The following is a 9,536-nucleotide window of genomic DNA, read 5'->3' as shown; positions in this document are numbered from 1 at the left end:
GATAACTTTTGAGTGTTCGGTATGCTCCTGTTGCAATAGAACAAAAGAACGTGCAGTATTTACTTAATGGAGATAGATGATACGGGGTCACATCGTGCTCAACCTTTCAGAAAATAAACGGCCTCCTTGAATGAATGGTTATTTGTTTATTTGTTGTTTAACGCCGCACTCAGCAATATTCCAGCTATATGACGGCTGTCTGTAAATAATCGAGTCTGGACCAGACAATCCAGTGATTGATATCAAGAGCATCGATCCACGCAATTGGGATCGATGACATGCTTCAACCAAGTCAGCAAGCCTGACCAGCCGATCCCGTTAGTCGCCTCTTACGACAAGCATAGTCGCCTTTAACGGCATTCTACCCCGGGCTTTTCACGCTGTCAACCACTGGTTTGCATGGACCAGACTCGCGTATTTACCGACCGCGATGATATAGCTTACATATTGCTGACAGCAGCTTAAAAAATCACACACTCCGTAAAACTTCATTCAACGTGACTACTACGAGCAATAACAGTTCACGACAACCAGTGAATAGGTGAGATGATATGATTGGCCTGACATTTCATGGTCGGGCCTCAGACACCACGAGCGAACGCTTTAACCTCTTGGCTAAACTGACCCACTGCCCTGACGTCTGCAAACGAGGTGTCTACCAATTATTATCTTTAAAACAACCCCTGCTCCCCATTCAGATAACTACTCTGTTCCATTGTAGTAACACGATAACACTTGCTGTTAGAACAACTCAATGTTGACTTTCTCCAGATAGCTTTCATTTTTCTTCCATGGCGTTGGTCCAGGAACGCCCGCACAAGGAAACACTACGTCACGCAGCAGGCGGGGAATTCTCATTGACATCCAGGTCTCTGAAGGTGTTGCGTCATTTGACGTCTGTAACCACGTGGGGTCTTGCGTCATCAACGTCAAGTCACGTGGTCTTCTTGTTATTACCGCCAAGCTACATATGTATAAATGTATTACCTTTTGGTCTGCATTGCGAAATTTGTGACTTTATTATCCAGATACCTATCTTTTCATCGCTTGAAGAATGATCGCGATTCATGTGTGTTTGACGATGTGTGTGTGTTGATATAAGGTGTATCACGATGTATGTGTGTTGATATAAGGTGTATCACGATGTATGTGTGTTGATATGACGTGTATCATGATGTATGTGTGTTGACATAAGGTGTATCACGATGTATGTGTGTTGATAAACGTGTATCACGATGTATGTGTGTTGATAAACGTGTATCACGATGTATGTGTGTTGATAAACGTGTATCATGATGTATGTGTGTTGATATAAGGTGTATCACGATGTATGTGTGTTGATAAACGTGTATCACGATGTATGTGTGTTGATAAACGTGTATCACGATGTATGTGTGTTGATAAACGTGTATCACGTTGTATGTGTGTTGATATAAGGTGTATCACGATGTATGTGTGTTGATAAACGTGTATCACGATGTATGTGTGTTGATAAACGTGTATCACGATGTATGTGTATTGAAAGGACGTGTATCACGAAGTATTTGTGTTGATATGACGTGTATCACGATGTGGGTGTGTTGATAAACGTGTATCACGACGTATGTGTGTTGATATGACGTGTATCATGATGTATGTGTGTTGATATAAGGTGTATCACGATGTATGTGTGTTGATATGACGTGTATCACGATGTATGTGTGTTGATATGAGGTGTATCACGATGTATGTGTGTTGATAAACGTGTATCACGATGTTTGTGTTTGATATGACGTGTGTCACGATGTATGTGTAATGAAAGGACCTGTATCACGATGTATGTGTGTTGATATGACGTGTCACAATGTATGTGTGTTGATAAACGTGTATCACGATGTGTGTGTGTGTGTTCATATGACGTGTGTCACGATGTTTGTGGTTTGATATGACATGTATAATGATGTATGTGTGTTGATGTAACATTTGTCACGATCTATGTTTAATGAAAGGACGTGTGTCACGATGTATGTGTGTTGATAAACGTGTATCACGATGTATGTGTGTTGATATGACGTGTGTCACGATGTATGTGTGTTGATATGAAGTGTATCATGATGTATGTGTGTTGATAAACGTATATCACGATGTATCTGTGTTGATATGACGTATGTCACGATGTATGTGTGTTGATATGAGGTGTATCACGATGTATGTGTGTTGATAAACGTGTATCACGATGTATGTGTGTTGATATCAGGTGTATCACGATGTATGTGTAATGAAAGGACCTGTATCACGATGTATGTGTGTTGATATGACGTGTGTCACAATGTATGTGTGTTGATAAACGTGTATCACGATGTGTGTGTGTGTGTTCATATGACGTGTGTCGCGATGTTTGTGGTTTGATATGACGTGTATAATGATGTATTTGTGTTGATGTGACATTTGTCACGATGTATGTGTAATGAAAGGACGTGTGTCACGATGTATGTGTGTTGATAAAGGTGTATCACGATGTATGTGTGTTGATATGACGTGTGTCACGATGTTTGTGTGTTGATAAAGGTGTATCACGATGTATGTGTGTTGATATGAGTGTATCAAGATGTATGTGTGTTGATATGAAGTGTATCATGATGTATGTGTGTTGATAAACGTATATCACGATGTATCTGTGTTGATATGACGTATGTCACGATGTATTTGTGTTGATAAACGTTTGTCACGATGTATGTGTGTTAATATAAGGTGTATCACGATGTATGTGTGTTGATAAACGTTTATCACGATGTATGTGTGTTGATATGACGTGTATCACGATGTATGTGTGTTGATATAAGGTGTATCACGATGTATGTATGTTGATATCAGGTGTATCACGATGTATGTGTGTTGATAAACGTGTATCACGATGTATGTGTGTTGATATAAGGTGTATCACGATGTATGTGTGTTGATAAACGTGTATCATCATGTATGTGTGTTGATATAAGGTGTATCGCGATGTATGTGTGTTGATAAACGTGTATCACGATGTTTGTGTGTTGATATGAGGTGTATCATGACGTATGTGTGTTGATATGACGTGTATCACGATGTATGTGTGTTGATAAACGTGTATCACGATGTATGTGTGTTGATATGAGGTGTATCACGATGTATGTGTGTTGATAAACGTGTATCACGATGTATGTGTGTTGATATGAGGTGTATCACGATGTATGTGTGTTGATAAACGTGTATCACGATGTATGTGTGTTGATAAACGTGTATCACGATGTATGTGTGTTGATATAAGGTGTATCACGATGTATGTGTGTTGATAAACGTGTATCACGATGTTTGTGTTTGATATGACGTGTGTCACGATGTTTGTGTGTTGATAAATGTGTATCACGATGTTTGTGTTTGATATGACGTGTATCACGATGTATGTGCGTTGATAAACGTGTATCACGATGTTTGTGTTTGATATGACGTGTATAATGATGTATATGTGTTGATTTGACATTTGTCACGATGTATGTTTAATGAAAGGACGTGTGTCACGATGTATGTGTGTTGATAAAGGTGTATCACGATGTATGTGTGTTGATATGACGTGTGTCACGATGTATGTGTGTTGATATGAGTGTATCACGATGTATGTGTGTTGATATGAGGTGTATCACGATGTATGTGTGTTGATAAAGGTGTATCACGATGTATGTGTGTTGATAAACGTGTATCATCATGTATGTGTGTTGATATAAGGTGTATCACGATGTATGTGTGTTGATATAAGGTGTATCACGATGTATGTGTGTTGATAAACGTGTATCACGATGTATGTGTGTTGATATGACGTGTGTCACGATGTATGTGTGTTGATATGAGTGTATCACGATGTATGTGTGTTGATATGAGGTGTATCACGATGTATGTGTGTTGATAAACGTGTATCACGATGTATGTGTGTTGATAAACGTGTATCATCATGTATGTGTGTTGATATAAGGTGTATCACGATGTATGTGTGTTGATAAACGTGTATCACGATGTATGTGTGTTGATATGAGGTGTATCACGATGTATGTGTGTTGATAAACGTGTATCACGATGTATGTGTGTTGATATGAGGTGTATCACGATGTATGTGTGTTGATAAACGTGTATCACGATGTATGTGTGTTGATAAACGTGTATCACGATGTATGTGTGTTGATATAAGGTGTATCACGATGTATGTGTGTTGATAAACGTGTATCACGATGTTTGTGTTTGATATGACGTGTGTCACGATGTTTGTGTGTTGATAAACGTGTATCACGATGTTTGTGTTTGATATGACGTGTATCACGATGTATGTGTGTTGATAAACGTGTATCACGATGTTTGTGTTTGATATGACGTGTATAATGATGTATATGTGTTGATTTGACATTTGTCACGATGTATGTTTAATGAAAGGACGTGTGTCACGATGTATGTGTGTTGATAAAGGTGTATCACGATGTATGTGTGTTGATATGACGTGTGTCACGATGTATGTGTGTTGATATGAGTGTATCACGATGTATGTGTGTTGATATGAGGTGTATCACGATGTATGTGTGTTGATAAACGTGTATCACGATGTATGTGTGTTGATAAACGTGTATCATCATGTATGTGTGTTGATATAAGGTGTATCACGATGTATGTGTGTTGATATAAGGTGTATCACGATGTATGTGTGTTGATAAACGTGTATCACGATGTATGTGTGTTGATATGACGTGTGTCACGATGTATGTGTGTTGATATGAGTGTATCACGATGTATGTGTCTTGATGTGAGGTGTATCATGATGTATGTGTGTTGATAAACGTGTGTCACGATGTATGTGTGTTGATATCAGGTGTGTCACGATGTGTGTGTGTTGATATGAGTGTATCACGATGTATGTGTCTTGATGTGAGGTGTATCATGATGTATGTGTGTTGATAAACGTGTATCACGATGTATGTGTGTTGATATGACGTGTATCACGCTGTATGTGTGTTGATATGACGTGTATCACGATGTATGTGTGTTGATATGACGTGTATCACGATGTATGTATGTTGATATCAGGTGTGTCACGATGTATGTGTGTTGATATAAGGTGTATCACGATGTATGTGTGTTGATAAACGTGTATCCTAATGTGTGTGTGTTGAAAGGACGTGTATCACGATGTATGTGTAATGAAAGGACGTGTGTCACAATGTATGTGTGTTGACATGACGTGTATCACGATGTATGTGTGTTGATAAACGTGTATCACGATGTGTGTGTGTTGATATGAGTGTATTAAGATGTATGTGTCTTGATGTGAGGTGTATCATGATGTATGTGTGTTGATAAACGTGTGTCACGATGTATGTGTGTTGATATGAGTGTATCACGATGTATGTGTGTTGATATGTGGTGTATCACGATGTATGTGTGTTGATAAAGGTGTATCACGATGTATGTGTGTTGATAAACGTGTATCGTGATGTATGTGTGTTGATATAAGGTGTATCACGATGTATGTGTGTTGATATAAGGTGTATCACGATGTATGTGTGTTGATAAACGTGTATCACGATGTATGTGTGTTGATATGACGTGTGTCACGATGTATGTGTGTTGATATGAGTGTATCACGATGTATGTGTCTTGATGTGAGGTGTATCATGATGTATGTGTGTTGATAAACGTGTGTCACGATGTATGTGTGTTGATATCAGGTGTGTCACGATGTGTGTGTGTTGATATGAGTGTATCACGATGTATGTGTCTTGATGTGAGGTGTATCATGATGTATGTGTGTTGATAAACGTGTATCACGATGTATGTGTGTTGATATGACGTGTATCACGCTGTATGTGTGTTGATATGACGTGTATCACGATGTATGTGTGTTGATATGACGTGTATCACGATGTATGTATGTTGATATCAGGTGTGTCACGATGTATGTGTGTTGATATAAGGTGTATCACGATGTATGTGTGTTGATAAACGTGTATCCTAATGTGTGTGTGTTGAAAGGACGTGTATCACGATGTATGTGTAATGAAAGGACGTGTGTCACAATGTATGTGTGTTGACATGACGTGTATCACGATGTATGTGTGTTGATAAACGTGTATCACGATGTGTGTGTGTTGATATGAGTGTATTAAGATGTATGTGTCTTGATGTGAGGTGTATCATGATGTATGTGTGTTGATAAACGTGTGTCACGATGTATGTGTGTTGATATGAGTGTATCACGATGTATGTGTGTTGATATGTGGTGTATCACGATGTATGTGTGTTGATAAAGGTGTATCACGATGTATGTGTGTTGATAAACGTGTATCGTGATGTATGTGTGTTGATATAAGGTGTATCACGATGTATGTGTGTTGATATAAGGTGTATCACGATGTATGTGTGTTGATAAACGTGTATCACGATGTATGTGTGTTGATATGACATGTGTCACGATGTATGTGTGTTGATATGAGTGTATCACGATGTATGTGTCTTGATGTGAGGTGTATCATGATGTATGTGTGTTGATAAACGCGTGTCACGATGTATGTGTGTTGATATCACGTGTGTCACGATGTATGTGTGTTGATATGAGTGTATCACGATGTATGTGTGTTGATATGAGGTGTATCACGATGTATGTGTGTTGATAAACGTGTGTCACGATGTATGTGTGTTGATATGAGGTGTATCACGATGTATGTGTGTTGATAAACGTGTATCACGATGTATGTGTGTTGATAAACGTGTATCACGATGTATGTGTGTTGATATAAGGTGTATCACGATGTATGTGTGTTGATAAACGTGTATCACGATGTTTGTGTTTGATATGACGTGTGTCACGATGTATGTGTGTTGATAAACGTGTATCACGATGTTTGTGTTTGATATGACGTGTATCACGATGTATGTGTGTTGATAAACGTGTATCACGATGTTTGTGTTTGATATGACGTGTGTCACGATGTATATGTAATGAAAGGACCTGTATCACGATGTATGTGTGTTGATATGACGTGTGTCACAATGTATGTGTGTTGATAAACGTGTATCACGATGTGTGTGTGTGTGTGTTCATATGACGTGTGTCACGATGTTTGTGTTTTGATATGACATGTATAATGATGTATATGTGTTGATGTGACATTTGTCACGATGTATGTTTAATGAAAGGACGTGTGTCACGATGTATGTGTGTTGATAAACGTGTATCACGATGTATGTGTGTTGATATGACGTGTGTCACGATGTATGTGTGTTGATATGAGTGTATCACGATGTATGTGTGTTGATATGAGGTGTATCACGATGTATGTGTGTTGATGTGAGGTGTATCACGATGTATGTGTGTTGATAAACGTGTATCATGATGTATGTGTGTTGATAGCACGTGTGTCACGATGTATGTGTGTTGATATGAGTGTATCACGATGTATGTGTCTTGATGTGAGGTGTATCATGATGTATGTGTGTTGATAAACGTGTGTCACGATGTATGTGTGTTGATATCACGTGTGTCACGATGTATGTGTGTTGATATGAGTGTATCACGATGTATGTGTCTTGATGTGAGGTGTATCATGATGTATGTGTGTTGATAAACGTGTGTCACGATGTATGTATGTTGATATCAGGTGTGTCACGATGTATGTGTGTTGATATGAGTGTATCACGATGTATGTGTCTTGATGTGAGGTGTATCATGATGTATGTATGTTGATATCAGGTGTGTCACGATGTATGTGTGTTGATATAAGGTGTATCACGATGTATGTGTGTTGATAAACGTGTATCCTAATGTGTGTGTGTTGAAAGGACGTGTATCACGATGTATGTGTAATGAAAGGTCGTGTGTCACAATGTATGTGTGTTGACATGACGTGTATCACGATGTATGTGTGTTGATAAACGTGTATCACGATGCGTGTGTGTTGATATGAGTGTATTAAGATGTATGTGTCTTGATGTGAGGTGTATCATGATGTATGTGTGTTGATAAACGTATGTCACGATGTATGTGTGTTGATATGAGTGTATCACGATGTATGTGTGTTGATATGAGGTTATCACGATGTATGTGTGTTGATAAAGGTGTATCACGATGTATGTGTGTTGATAAACGTGTATCATGATGTATGTGTGTTGATATAAGGTGTATCACGATGTATGTGTGTTGATATAAGGTGTATCACGATGTATGTGTGTTGATAAACGTGTATCACGATGTATGTGTGTTGATATGACATGTGTCACGATGTATGTGTGTTGATATGAGTGTATCACGATGTATGTGTCTTGATGTGAGGTGTATCATGATGTATGTGTGTTGATAACATGTGTCACGATGTATGTGTGTTGATATCACGTGTGTCACGATGTATGTGTGTTGATATGAGTGTATCACGATGTATGTGTCTTGATGTGAGGTGTATCATGATGTATGTGTGTTGATAAACGTGTGTCACGATGTATGTGTGTTGATATGACGTGTGTCACGATGTATGTGTGTTGATATGAGTGTATCACGATGTATGTGTCTTGATGTGAGGTGTATCATGATGTATATGTGTTGATAAACGTGTATCACGATGTATGTGTGTTGATATGACGTGTATCACGCTGTATGTGTGTTGATATGAGTGTATCACGATGTATGTGTGTTGATATGAGGTGTATCACGATGTATGTGTGTTGATATGACGTGTATCACGATGAATGTATGTTGATATCAGGTGTGTCACGATGTATGTGTGTTGATATAAGGTGTATCACGATGTATGTGTGTTGATATGACGTGTATCACGCTGTATGTGTGTTGATATGACGTGTATCACGATGTATGTGTGTTGATATGAGGTGTATCACGATGTATGTGTGTTGACATGACGTGTATCACGATGAATGTATGTTGATATCAGGTGTGTCACGATGTATGTGTGTTGATATAAGGTGTATCACGATGTATGTGTGTTGATATAAGGTGTATCACGATGTATGTGTGTTGATAAACGTGTATCCTAATGTGTGTGTGTTGAAAGGACGTGTATCACGATGTATGTGTAATGAAAGGACGTGTGTCACAATGTATGTGTGTTGACATGACGTGTATCACGATGTATGTGTATTGATAAATGTGTGTCACGATGTATGTGTGTTGATATGAGTGTATCACGATGTATGTGTCTTGATGTGAGGTGTATCATGATGTATGTGTGTTGATAAACTTGTATCACGATGTATGTGTGTTGATAAACGTGTATCACGATGTATGTGTGTTGATATAAGGTGTATCACGATGTATGTGTGTTGATATAAGGTGTATCACGATGTATGTGTGTTGATATGACGTGTATCACGATGTATGTGTGTTGATAAACGTGTATCACGATGTGTGTGTGTTTAAAGGACGTGTATCACGATGTATGTGTGTTGATAAACGTGTATCATGATGTATGTGTGTTGATAAACGTGTATCACTATGTATGTGTGTTGATATGAGTGTATCATGATGCATGTGTGTTGAT

Source organism: Haliotis rufescens, unplaced genomic scaffold (genome assembly GCF_023055435.1).
Source record: "Haliotis rufescens isolate VD_foot unplaced genomic scaffold, xgHalRufe1.0.p SCAF_10, whole genome shotgun sequence".
NCBI classification, from domain to species: domain Eukaryota; kingdom Metazoa; phylum Mollusca; class Gastropoda; order Lepetellida; family Haliotidae; genus Haliotis; species Haliotis rufescens.
Note: the sequence above shows the minus strand (reverse complement) of the source record.